The sequence below is a fragment of the Trachymyrmex septentrionalis genome, unplaced genomic scaffold (genome assembly GCF_001594115.1).
Source record: "Trachymyrmex septentrionalis isolate Tsep2-gDNA-1 unplaced genomic scaffold, Tsep1.0 scaffold196, whole genome shotgun sequence".
Classification (NCBI taxonomy): domain Eukaryota; kingdom Metazoa; phylum Arthropoda; class Insecta; order Hymenoptera; family Formicidae; genus Trachymyrmex; species Trachymyrmex septentrionalis.
The window spans coordinates 420935-435557 of record NW_017305135.1 but is presented as its reverse complement, the minus strand read 5'-3'; the positions used below and the strand labels follow the sequence as shown (position 1 = coordinate 435557).

Genomic DNA, 14623 nt, shown 5'->3' with positions numbered 1-14623 from the left:
TATATATGAATATATCTATATAATATATATATTCATCTACATTTTGTATAAACATATTTATATTTCTACATATAGAATGTAGATAAATCTATCTATATACAGATGAAATCTATAGAATTCTTTAACTATCTCAGATGTTTCAAGATCCATCGCAATGCAGCAGGCAGTGCGGTGCATCTAGATATCTGCTGAAAGCACGACTAGCACTATGCTTAGATCACGCGATTACTTGGTGGACACAGAAAGGCTTCTGCTAAAAGCTGCTGGATAAAGAAATAAGTAGGGAAAAAAAAAATGAAAAATCCAGAAACGAGAAAACATAGAAAGAGGAAGAGCAGAGAGGAGGAAAGCGCACTACGTGTTAAAGAACAACGTTTTCTATGGAACTTTGATGTATTCTAACTATTTCCGGTTAAAAAGTCTCAAAGCATAATAGCTCCGTATTCAATTTTATCTTACAAACGGATCATATTCAAAAGGAATAGAATGCTGAAAAGCTAATTCTTTCGTATCGTCTGTTTGCACTTATTATTATTAATTTCTCCCTATTACGTATGATTTTTTTTATATTGAATTAATCTTTATATTTATATATAACTTTTCGTCTCATGAGAGTTTTGTTATAAAATCAAGTTTTGATGCTATAGCATATTGCATATTGTCACCATGATAGCAATGGATCAGAAAAATGGTCTTTACACCAGATAAAATATGTTGTAGAAAGTATCGATTTTAAACAAGCTACTGCTATTCCTTTGAGGGCCGATGTCAGGAAGAAGACAAAGTTAAGAGAGTACGAAATAAATTGATAATACCTTTAACCCAGGCAGTAGCCATCAAATGCCATTTTACGAGATCGTCTTATATTTCAAGTGTGACTGTAAAATGTTTTTATACATATTATTCTTGGATATTTTATCTTCTGGGATAGAACACAGTTTAAATATTCACGAGTTATACCATTCTTGATTCGACAGTTTCTATAGAATACACTTTCCAACAATTTTCACAAAATCTTGAAAATATTTCGCTAAATCATTATTCTTTATTATCCGCTTAAATTAAAAAAAGGCAAAAAATCTATATTAAAATAAATCGTGTATATTTTACTTATTAAAATGAAATAATTTTATTCAACCAAATAAGTATCAAGCAAAATATTAAGAATGTCAAAAATAGCCCTATATTTCCGCACTATTCCTATTTTATAGATATGTTAAAAAATTTCTATCGCTTATTCTCCCATGTGCACGCATACATTTCCATGTATTACTGCGCTGTGTGGATAACTTTCGTTGAATCAAAGGCTGGTCAGCACCTTTGCACGACTGTATCCGCGCTAAATGTTTTCATTATATGACTTTTGGGGTGTATTTGTGTCAACACAACACAACACAACACTACGTAATGTCAACAACAGTTGCACACCATCCGCTTGGATACGTTCGCGATTCTTTCAATCATGTCGGAATAAATTTTAAAAGCCGCTTTTATATTTCAATTATTCTTCACACTCGATGTAAAATTTATTGGGAAAAGCTTTCTATAGTTGTTACATTTCTATTTTGTACATCTATACAGCAAGGTGCAAGAGAAAAATGCGTAAAAATAAAAGTTTTATTGCAAATTAGACTTCAATCTATTTTCCGGTAAATATTAGAATAAAGCTGAATAAATATTAATATACATACGTGACGCATGAATTGTAGACAATTTTTTATATGTCGAAAACACTGCCTGCATTTTATAAGAATTTATAAATAATATCATATATAGCAATATATCAATATTATTTTCCAATATTAATCAAATCATAGCCGACAAAAAGAAAATAAATAAAAATAATAGAGTTTTTTCCTCATTTCTCAATTCCGTTAACAGCAACGTATCCGCTTTTAATCACAATACATCGCAGCACGCTATTACTCACAATCATACATCTGTGAAAAAAATTGCGTAATCTGAACTATCGGCACTTCTTTATAGATTGTTCCATGCAATACCGATTTGATAGGTCGTGCAATGTACAAGATAGTGGATATCAATCTAGGAGCAGGTGGCCAGAATATTCACAAACAAGCTAGCAAGAATTTATATACAGCCGTACAGCGCTAGCAGTTTTGTTTTATCTACTATTGGCTCGGGGATTTCCGCGATATTCGCGGAACAGAATTTTTTTATGGCCACGAGCAGGTATTTATTCATGAATCCAGAATGACAATGTAGCCACAATGCTTTCTCGTCCCGTGCGATCGAGCTCTCCGTCATACGAACAAAGGTTATATAGCTGTGTTCGTTTTATTTTTTTACTAATGCAAATGTTAAGCCCATTTGAATTGCAGAATGTTGTGCTGCACAAACAGGTGTTTAAACATTAATCTTAATATTTTTTATGCACTTTCGCAAGGGAGCAACGGATCGCTATTAAGATAACTGGTCTAGCAAATGCACCAAAAAAACATTAAAATCGATAAGTGTACTCAGTATGTTTAAGTTAGTCATATTGATTCTACCTTAGCAAGTTTTCTCTTTTTAGAAACGAAACATTACGAAAACATTATGAAAAATATAAACTAAGTACAGTGCTGTAAAGTATGAATACAGAGCTGCTAAATTGAATTAGGAAATTAATAACTATCCTTTGACAGTTACAGAAAGCAATTATTTATCTATAAAATATTACATCGTGACATTCTGCATTTTGCTTTACTAACAATAACAGAATGAACAAACTAAGCAATAAATTTCTGCAATCGAGTCAGATAGACAACCTGCACGACTTACTAGTACTATCTGTTGAATTCATCGTGCAATTACACGAACAACGAATAGATCATATTGAGTACTAGGCCATTTAGGATCTAGTTACCTTACTTTCACATTGTGTTTGTATATATTTCAAAATTTATGCATGCATGTGTATATGTAAGAATATATACATACACACACACACACACACACACACACACACAGAATTTAATAAAAATATCACAAGACACAAAATGTATTATTCTGTTCGAATACTACGTCGCAGAATCGAAAAAAGAATATTTCCTGATCCAATTTAAAGAACCGATATTGTCTTCGTTCAAATATGTACATACACACACACGCACAAAATACAAAATCCCCCATAAAACTTTATTCTAACCCGATACGTATATGTGTGCATGTGTGTGTGTGTTAAAATTTCATACACTAGAAAGCCTGAATAAAGAAACTTTCACGTAATATCAAAGACATCACGGTACGATATTAACGAAACATTTATAGTGGTAAAAGCATTAAATGTACAATCTACTTGATATTGTTTTTATAGAGCATCTGCGGCATAAAAACAAGTAGTGACTTATCACGCCAATTATTCCCGTTTTATACTTTCAACTTCAATTCACTGGGTGTTACAGGAATTATCGGAAATAGTCATTCGAAAATTAACGAGGTTTCCATTCTCTAATATCGGCAATAATTTATATTCAATTTCATACATGTGCGTCTCTATACGTTGGCTGCTAAAATTTGCATGGTTGGAATACGTGAATCGTACTGACGATACACGGCATTAGTGAAATCGTAATTGAAATATTAATTTATGACGCATAACGACCGCCTAGTAATTAACACGCTCGGTAACCCTGTGTCAACGGATGCGCAATGCATGCATTACGGCGACATGACCACATTACATAAATACTCGGCTTTAGTCTGACCTCGGCTAGATCATAATGGGTGAAGTATACAATTCTGTCATTATCCCCATAACACCGAAAATCCATAAATACGTCTGCGGAACGCTTACGCTTGCGTTCGCTAAAAATACGTCGATGCACATATTTATATCGTTAAATTATTATATATAAAAATACATTTGTTTGTTACTTTCTCAAATTTTCTTAATTTGATCATTCAAACCATTTGACCGAATACATTGATCATCGCGAGTAATTAACCCGATATCTGAAATTTAATTTTACGAAAATTTCGAAAAATCTAATAATGCTCTTGATTTTTAAGGGTTGCTAAATTCTAAAATTGATTGTGGAAAATGAATAAGTAACACAATGAGGTTTTCATTGTGTATATCTCTGAGATATCTCTGAAAATATTATTTGTTTCCAAGTTGTTTTCAGTTGTATCGTTTTTACATTATCATTCAAGAAAGGAGGATCTCCACGCGGTTTTAAGCGTAACGTAAATATATAGGATGCGATTACATATATGCGGTCACTTACTCTTACGATTCTGAAAAATGTGAAAAATTCCGGACACGCTCGCCGGAAATATTGAGAAAAATGTTGTAGACGTAGCGGTCGTATATAAATCGTGCATTACGTCACAGACATGATGCACTGCCGTATTATCGCTGTTACAACAATGCTTTACTCTTTTTGTGAGAATCGAGATGCAGCAACATGGTCAGCCGAACTGAACCATGTATCAATTACACGAAGCTGCATCGTACGAATAAATATACTGGTTAGTGGTTATGCGTTTGCAGAATAAACATCACTTCTGTTGCTCCGTGTGTTGAATATCAGCGAACCGATGCAGATCCCTTTTAATGGAGATATTCATTGGATTGGACAGGCGTGAGATCACTAAAATTATTTCCTGGATGGATCGAATATCATGATGGATCGACTTTCGTCGTGTTATTTAGTAATCACGACATTGAGACAGTCACACTTTAGTGTGGCAAAAAATTATAAATTTAATTACGTGTTAATATTTTGCAAGCTGAACAATATTAATTATTAATAAGGAAATATATGAAAACCGGCATTTATCATCTAAATGTGATATAAATTAAAAAACCACTGTAAACTTATTAACGTATCTTATAGATTAGAGTTATCTCGAGATATTTTCACGATTTCTCTGAAATACTTATTTTTCTTAACTTAAATTAGAATAAATTTCTAATCGAAAGAAAGCATTTATAAATATAATAACAAATAATACTAATATTAATTTATATATAATTATTAATATCTAATATCCAATATCAGTAATTATAACAATTAATATCAATAATTTTTTTCAATCATTAAATAAATTAATGTAAAAGTTAAAAAATGTACAAAATGAACATACAACTTGCTAATAAATACAGTTGCCAACTATCAATGTTAAGACGCACCTTTTCGTAATTAAACGCAATTCTTACTACCGCGGGATATTAGCAATTATCCTGAAGTGACAAAACTTTAACCGAGCTTATACTGCAAACTGCAAACGACGGACTATGCGAGCACTCGTGGAACTTTCATTTGCAGTTCTTCTGTAAAGAATGTAAAAGACGGATTATAGACGAACAAAATGAGAGGAAGAGAGAGACTACTCACGTAATGAAACAAATATTTTGAATGTGACCGCGTCTTCATTTACAAGTAAAGGGGATAATTTGTATGCCGCGCATATTGCTAGCGACATACGAAATTCTAGTCTTGGAGACCTAGTAGGACGACGTAACTGTAATGTAACTACATTAAGCGAATCGCACCGATATCAGCTGCGCGATTTCATAGTGAAAATACACCTGGCAGTCTTGGGTATGAACTCGATATTTGGACTCTAAACTACATATGTATATCAGGTCTTATTTTTACCTTTCTGATTGCATTGATAATTTGTAAGTACGTAAAGATGCCTCCAGACGGTATGACCAATGTATAAAGCCAACTTTGCACATATTCGCTAAATATTGACTACATTCAATATAGATAATTATATATATGTCGTGCATATGTATGATATTTGCTAATATTAAGTAGCATACATATCGTCATATCGTCTGGAGGCGCCTTAAGGAAAAAATTAAAACAAAAACAAGTACTTAGAAAATTTATTAAAAATAAAAAAAATGATTTTAACTCTTCAAAAAAAGAAATAGATAGTAAGAATCTCTCGCATAAATATCAGAAGCAAGGATCTCTGACCGACTCGTTGCACAGACGGCAGTGAACGAGTTGATTCTATAACGAGATTCACCTGCATAATGCAGAAAAGACTATATAACTTGCATATTACAGTATATGAAGCTTATGCTGACGCTACGCTAAACGCACTTTCAGAAATGTTACATTTGCATCGAATAATAATTTACTTTGAACGTATAGGGCGCTAAAAGAAGATATCTTATTGACACGTAAACCAAAGTTTGCTGCACAGTATTAGAAATATTTTCGATACTAATATTTTCGATATTAAACATTGTCAATATTATTTAGGTGTTGTACAGTTTAATTCCACTATACCTTTTCTACTCTCAGAACAGTTACAATTCGAAAAAAGACTTTAGTCCGATAGAAAGCAAGTTAGAATATATCTTATACACGAATATCTATCTTTTGGATATTGATATAACTACAATATAAGACGTCTTTTAAACATGATTATTATTGACTATAGGGGTAAATTAAATTGCATCATATAGTTCCTTCTTATTTCTTTTTATTTGTAGACAACATATTTTTATATCCAGTATTCGGCGTTTTAAAATAAAATACCATTACTTTGTTTAGCTTTTTCACGCATCTGTGCTACCTCTGTGGAGAAAATCAGCAATTTAAAAAGAAAATTATATTTTACAGTTATTTTAGATACAAATCACAAAAACAGAAGAATATGATTAATGGTATTCACTGGAAACTCTCTAGTTGATAACCAACCAGATAGCACCCGTAATGAAAAAAAGTAGACATTGTATACCAAAAGAATTTTTTTTTCATGTTACCACAAAATATGAAGACATTTTTCAAAATAAATGGCCGATATGCGCTATGCGCATACCGAACATAGCATTTTATACTGTCTATCTCAATAACTTCTCACATTCGATATGAAAAATATCGTAATGCTGCTTTCTTGATATTTTTAATAAGTAAAATTATAGTTAATGGTTTGCAACATTTTCACCAGCTACTTTAGCTAGTATTTTTATCATCATTTTGTAACTTTGTGACATATATCCCATATCATAATAATAATAATTACAATACCAGTGAAAATTAATAACATCGATATATTCGCGAATATAGAAATGTATTTATTAAATAAGTATACAGAAAGTATTATATAAAAAGGGAAAACCGCTGGACGTATATTAACTTAGTAGAAAATATAATAACGCTGTCCTGCATTTACTATTTCGTTATTATTTTTTAAGACAGAATTACAATAGAAAATATACGATCGAAACTTAATTAGTTTAGATCAGAAATTTCAATATTTATATATAGCACATGTATTTATAAATTAAAAATTACGCAGTTACATTGATTGCATTTTTTGTATACATTGAAAATGGATGTCAATTTTGTTTTCTTAATAAAAGAACTCAAGAGTAATTCTATTGAAATCAAAATTGACACATATATAGTACATCTACGCGGTTGATGAATATCAGATCATGAAAAATATCAACAATTTGATGGGGGGTTACAATGATGCATATAAATCGCACGTTACTGGAAGCAAGATGGCTCAACCGACTGACGCATATCTGCCAGGTTCCCTATTGTTGTACAAAGGACTGGTATTGACCGATTTCGCGCATCGACATATGTGTAAGAGGCGTCCGTTAAAAGCAGCTGGTTTGCTGAACGCACAACTAGACGATTATACCAACGCACAGAAACGCTCTCGTCTAAACTGATCGCAATGTTATTCGTGATCTCGCTAACCTCTTCCGCTAATGACAGCTAGCTCATCGTGACAAAACCCGCGTCGATATCACATCGACAAAAGGCACAATGGCAACTACTGCCCTTGTCTATTCGAACCGAAGCTAAGGGCAGTGTTGCGTCAATCTATACTGCCTACGATACAATATACATAGTTTAACGCAAGCTATTTAATGAGATATCCAAGACAAACTTTTAACACGCTCAAATATCTTTTTCTGAAAATATCCTTTATCAAGAATGAGCATCACATAATTCCATGAGTGTGCTTAAATACCATTGTAATTTCCAAAGCAGCGCGAGGCACCAACTGTTCATTCATCCACTCAGTTAAGCGGAATGTTGCGCGCGTCTCTTTTCGCGCAAACTATTTTATGCGGAAGATTTTTATTTGCAAGTCAGAAAGAAGTGTGTTTAATTCAACGCGAAAATCTCAAAGGCACGATAAAAATATGTACATTGGTTTTCTTATTAAAATTCGCACAGCGTATATAAGAGAAAAATGTGAAGATAGATTGCTACATTTACTTGCCGGCTTACCGACAAGTTCTTTCCAATCTCCAGCATTCGCGTTTATGCGTCATACGGGACCTCAACGGAGTAATCTCGAGTCTAGGCAGACGGTTCTTAGAAACCGCGCTAGCAACCGAGGCCCTTTGCTCATTCGGGCGAGTTGAATCTCAACGATACTTCGTTTCGGTACACGTACCAAAGTGTTATTCAAAGAAATGCTATGACAGAACTTGTAAGCTTGTAAAAATGTCACGTTTGATGATATAAGCGGAGGTTCCATCTTAGGTAAGGGATGCAGCAAGACACTCGAAGAAGTTTGTCGTTAAGTCCGCAACTTTTCTTTACCTTTATGCCGCATTACATCTGTCTAACTTCTCTCCCGCCTATTCTTCGATTTGCTACACGAAACCTCGTTTTAACCACGACCATCGCGGTACTAGAAAGCCAGAAAGTAGAAGAACCTTCTTTATCTGTTCAACCAAGCGGAATTTTGTCAATACCTTTACTGCTTTTATTCATCGGCATCAATGCATGCTTCGTAGCGAAGCGAAAGGTATTGAAGTACATCAAATATACTAGAAAATATCAACGAATCAAAAAAGAACATTAGTAATCGTTTCACGTTCATGTATACATTTTATGTTTTAGCAATTTTCGAAACTTAAATGTTGATTGCGAGAAGGTTGAGATAAAGTTTGTAATTTTCACGGAATTTTACTGCTGCCTCAGCACCTCATTCATCTTTTTCAGTCATACGGAAGATTGCATGAGTTTTTGAAGAATGAAGCTGTCCTTTCGAAAGAGTGCGGCAAACTATAATTCTTGGTGTTCGCGTTTGGTGACATATGTAGGTTATTATTTGCTATTATAATATTCTTACATCTTGAGATAGAGTTAGAATTTTTTAAAATTATATTGTGTTTATTTATATTATGTATAAACACAATATATATATTAATAACTTTTATATAGAAAATTTTTCTCTAGTATAAAATTCTCGCTAATAAAAAAAAGGAAAGAATTTATTTGTAATAAAATTATTCGCAAAGGCATTGATTTTCTCGATTCAATCTTGATGTTCTGTCTTTTATCGAAATACGAATTGCTTTAACGCAGTTATAAAAGTGCTATATACCTTGCGATATATCAAATTACAAGTTGCATAACAGTACATTCAATGATGAGAATTATATCGCAGAGACAAGGTAGGAGGATGAGTAACTCATTTGAAGTATCGACTTTCCGTCGCCATTACGCAGCCGTATCGGTCCGTTTCTCCTTTTTCGTTAATAATTCATTTTTTCGCAACTTAGTTGCAGAACGGCCGACTATTAATCTTGTCACTGCGGTGATCCCTGAAATTGAATTTCCGCAGTGACAGATATTCGCTGAGGATTGCTAGATGACCATGTAGAACAGCCATAGGGTCCTGCCTCGAAAACGTGAATTGTCATTTTCTTTTTTTCTTTTTATACACAGAATTTTATAACGACCGCTCCATTTGTCGTACAGCCCGACTGTTTCATCGAGTGACTCTCTTTGACGTTACTCATCGATAGCAGGTTGCCAATCTGCGGTGAGAATGTAGGGCACAATACAGATAGATATTCTTTAGCTTAATTTCTGGATAAAAATTTTGGAAAAAAAAGAAATTAAGTAACTCAACTCTCATTTATTTCTCGAGAGAGAGAGAGAGAGAAAGAGAGAGAGACTCGCCAAATTCGTGTGCGACGATATTCCTTCTAATACCGTAAATGAGAATCTTCTTCGCTGATAAAAGTTCGCGCGCAGTTATCGCGTATTCGTGGTGTATATATGGAAACTGGGTACGTATAGGACATATAGGATCTCACTCGCGAGAAGTGGGCCGTGCACCAGCTGTCGTTGAGCCTCGTTACCGTTCCCGTCACGTCAGTAGTGTGTGTTGCCGCGATAAATCTGGCATGCCCGAATCTCCCGCGTTATTACTTTGCGCTTTACTCGCCCCCGGCTTACGAATGGGCACCATGTCAGCTGGTATATTTCATCGAAGCTTTATCCGTTTCTTTGACCATTACGCGACTTTTATTATCACAATTATGTATTGAGATCTGTCACTCTTCTTATTGCTATTATATTTTCTTGTTTTTTTTTTTATCTTTATAAAATAAAAAAACTATAAAATGTTACCGAAACGATACACTTAACGTACGCGTAGAATAAATAAAAGATTCAAATATTTGTGAGAAAAAATAGAAACAAGCGATATATTTAAGCTAGGTTCAATACATTATTTATGAAGTAAGGATTTTTAGAAAATCTAGCTCTCAAACCTCTCGGTTTTATTTTTTTCTCATAAATATTGAAATCACTTTCTTCACTTTACACGTGTGTTAAATAAATTTTGAAAAAAATTCTATAGTTTCCAGAATTTTGAGACCGTAGAATAATTTGACGTTGATAATTATTATTTTCATGAAATTCTACATAATAGCATGAACGTCTACACGCTTCTACGTTATTTTATAAGCATGTCCAAGCCATGATCGTGATGTCTTTCAGAATGACAGACACAAGAGATAAACTTCAAGTTGGCACCGAAATTACTACTCGGAAGCCAGATAAAGTTTGCTGCAACTTAGGTAACAACATGAGGTCATCAAACAATCGGAGTAGCAGTCCGCAATGAAACCGCACTATTGCCAATTGATCGGCCCTGGTTTCAGGTCTCGTAGTTTCCACTTGATGAGATCGATAGGGTAGAAAGCAGTCGACCGGATAAGGTTAAGAAGTATAGTCCGGATCAATTGAAAGGTATTGACCTTGTGTTCCAGGTGTTACCGTGGATAAAGAATTACGTCAATTTATATCGCGAGTTTTGGATATCTCCTCCTCCACCTCCAGCGTGTTGCGAAACTTTCGTCGTAACGTTAAGCCGCTTTACGAGATTACACCACTGGCAATTTACATACGATTGAGTTACGGTGCTTGCGGTGCCGGTGCGTTCCTGGGAAAGGCAGTTAAAAGTATATATATATATATATATATATCAGTGTCGCCTGCACGTTTACATATTATCCGGAAATCGGATAGGAAGGGGGCGAGAGACTGTTTCCAAGTTGTACAATTTACAAGCTCGAAATAAGACTACCTTTTCAGCAAACTGTTTTTGTTGATCGTACGTTCGACTGAGAATGAGAGCGGCTTATGTAAATGCAGTTAACATGTTGTTTCACTCGCTGTATTCACGGGTATCTGGAATTGTGCACATTTTCCACGTAGAACGCAAATATAATCCGGTGGATAATCCCAAGACGATTACATCTATTATCTGTTTCGCCACTGCTTGTGAAAGCGCTGGAGTTCGAGGAGGATCAAGTGCCGATTGCGTTTAAGAAACACGAGAGAGAGAGAGAGAGAATTTTGGAAATTCCAAAATTTTTACCAACCGCACGCTTAATCGGAAAGCAATTTCCCGAGGTCTCAATTTCCGAATTGCGCGGAAAAAAAAAATCTAACGCGTAAGCGCCGCACTCTTCCGGTAACTCCGGAAAGATAAACTCGGAAAAGTTTGTAATTGCACGACGATTGCAACTCAAATATATACGCTTTAGCGCAATCAGAATTCACAAGTATATCCCTCGCGCAGTGCTGGACCCCCCCCCCCTTTAATGAATATTACTCTTAGATCGGTGTACTTGCTCGTGTAACACGAGCGCGCGGGCAAATCCGACGAGATATAGACTGGGTCGAAGTTTTGCCGCTTTCCGCGAGCCGTATTATTAAACTTCCGGGGAAGCCGAAAGCGAGCATATTCTAGCTTCGGTTCTAAGATCGTAATGGCGAACTTTTGCCCTGCAGCCACAACGGGATTTCTCCGGCTATTCCTGCGGAAACTGAGCAAAATTATTCTCCGGCGCGTGACGACCGAATTGATTAGATCTAAACTTGCTTCCACGAGTACAACGTGATATCCCGAGCGCTCGGACGTGACGACAGAACGTTACACGGTAACAAACGAGAGTGAGAAATTAACGTATCGCTCGTGTTCCACCTACCGACGGAATTTTCAGCAATTCTGCTCGATGAACCCGAGCGTTGCTAGACGTTGACAAGTTAAAACCATCGAAATATTTCCACTGTATGCGCTTGAGCGACAGATACGCGCGAAAACGTGTTATAGAACAAAGACCGAAGGAAAAAAGAGAGACGAAGAGAGAGAGAGAGAGAGAGAGAGAGAGAAAGAGAGAGAGAGAGAGAGAGAGTCGTTTGTTACGTGCTATTAACCACACGTGTGATGTACACGTATCTACGTAACGGGCTCAATGATGCCGACCGAAGCAATGAATATCGTGCGCTCCGCACGCTCGACCAAATTAAATGTGATACACTCACCGCGTAACGTACGTTGGTCAGTTATACGACGCGTATAACCAAGCTCGTTATTCTTCTTTCATTGTCAGAAAAATTGCAAATCTCGCGTATACTTGATCCGCACGAATACGCTTTAATGATCTTTATACGCGGTATTCACGGAATTCTCTCTATTACCGCGTTTAACTTTTTTTTTTATTTTACAGTTTTTTTGTTAGACGTTATGTTTGTTAATAATTGCATTTTTTAATAAACTGTTAGCTGCCTAAAGAGATTGCGTGATAAAACTTTTATAAATTCCATACTTGCTATACTAAGAGTATAGAAATTTATGTGTCATTAAGGGTTAAACTCTGAGAGAGAGAGAGAGAGAGAGAGAATACGATTATCACGCTAAACTTTGGCTTGAAAAATATTTTGCATTGTATCAATGTCTGATTTATGGGCCAGGTTTGAAGTTGCCTACTAAAGCAATGAATACCAGTCACATCAAACGATCCATCAAGCTGAATATAATTCAGCGTCTGCATTTGACGTCATATGATGTAGTACATTACGTGTAACTAAACGCTCTTTTTTTGCAGACATTTCGCCCATGCGTCGCTTCTGTCCGTTCATGCGAGGAAAATGCAAATACATACGTATATACGATAATGTTATAGCTGCGAACAACGCTCGACATTACTTTTAATAACGTCAACATTCGCATATGGATTTTTATAATAGCACTTACGACTCCGTACAAAAAGCATTATTACAAGATACGCGAATTCAGTATTACAAGTTTTAGCATATTAAGTTATACCACTAATAAAATTTTGGATAACGAGAGAGAGAGAAAGAGAGAGAGAGAGAGAGAGAGAGAGAGAGACGCCTCACGCACAAATAAAACCTACGTGAATAAAATGCTTGGTATATCTATATTATAACAGTACTATAATATTAATTTAGTAATGAAACTACACCCACGCGTTGTTATAAAAATGTACCAAATATGAATCTTAGGTGCATTACGCTAAAAAAAATTTCCGATTGAAAATGGACGAAGATTTTTCTTTTTAATTTTATTAGAATTTTAGTTGAAATACGGGAATTCTGGTCGATACAATATTCGTTGGTAAAATCTACTAGAATTCTATTTATATTTTTATCAGAATAATTATATATCAATCAGAATTCTAGTTACCTGAAATCAATGTTCCACCAGAATTACTATTTAATCCAACGACAGGCCATTTTCTCCGACTGTATTATAGTATAATTATTATATAAATATTACGAAAAGTATGGGCTAAAGAGGAAATTGGGTAATTGCACATAGTTCTAAGGCACTTATAGCCTTAAGGTGCAATTTCATGCAGCGAAGGAAAGCTGGCTTTTTACCCCCACTTCACTACAATCAAAGCAGCGTTCAAAAGCAGTTCCGCTCTTCTCCCGCTCTTCTTCCTTTTCATGGAGCGTATCTTCGCTGGTTCAAGTTAACGAATTCACTCATTTATTTTCGCTGGCTTTTAATTCACTTTAATAAAAATGGATTACGACGATGGGAATATACCGGATATGTAAAAGAATATAGCCGTATAGCAGCGGTTACAGCTACGGCAGAGATTCAGAAGCGATGCAATAGCCATCGCAATTGCTAATATACAATTATTAAAGAAGAAATAGTGCTGGAAAGCACCCCGATTTACAAAAATCGCAATCAAACATGATTTTTTTTCTTTGCTTCGCTCCCGAAATTAATTTTGGAAGACATACGATTCCATGAACACGACATGACATGTATTTCAGCGATGTTCGCCATTAGTTGAACAATATCGAACTTTGAGCGTAACTTCGCTATTTACGCGAAAATCAATGGGGTGAGAGTAAAACGCCAGCTTTTATTAACCGTACGAAATGGTACATCCAAGGACTTCGATTCTTTTCCTTGGAAATTTTTACGAATTAAGAAAAATCGCTGCTTTTCTACGTTTTATCAACGCTCGTAATCCGTTCGGGGTTAACGACACGACTAAAAACTTTACGTTCGTTTACAATAATATAAATTTGGCGTAAAGACGAGATATCCT

At 35.1% G+C, this 14623-nt stretch overlaps 2 protein-coding genes across 3 annotated transcripts in view; one reads left to right on the top strand and one right to left on the bottom strand.

Moving 5' to 3' along the window:
• The window catches only part of LOC108747169, a 168600-nt gene that overhangs the window by 68301 nt on the left and 85676 nt on the right, over positions 1-14623 (top strand). The gene's annotated exons all lie outside the window — the stretch shown is intronic.
• LOC108747167 (suppressor of lurcher protein 1) overlaps positions 1-14623 on the bottom strand; it is a 274868-nt gene that overhangs the window by 211752 nt on the left and 48493 nt on the right. The gene's annotated exons all lie outside the window — the stretch shown is intronic.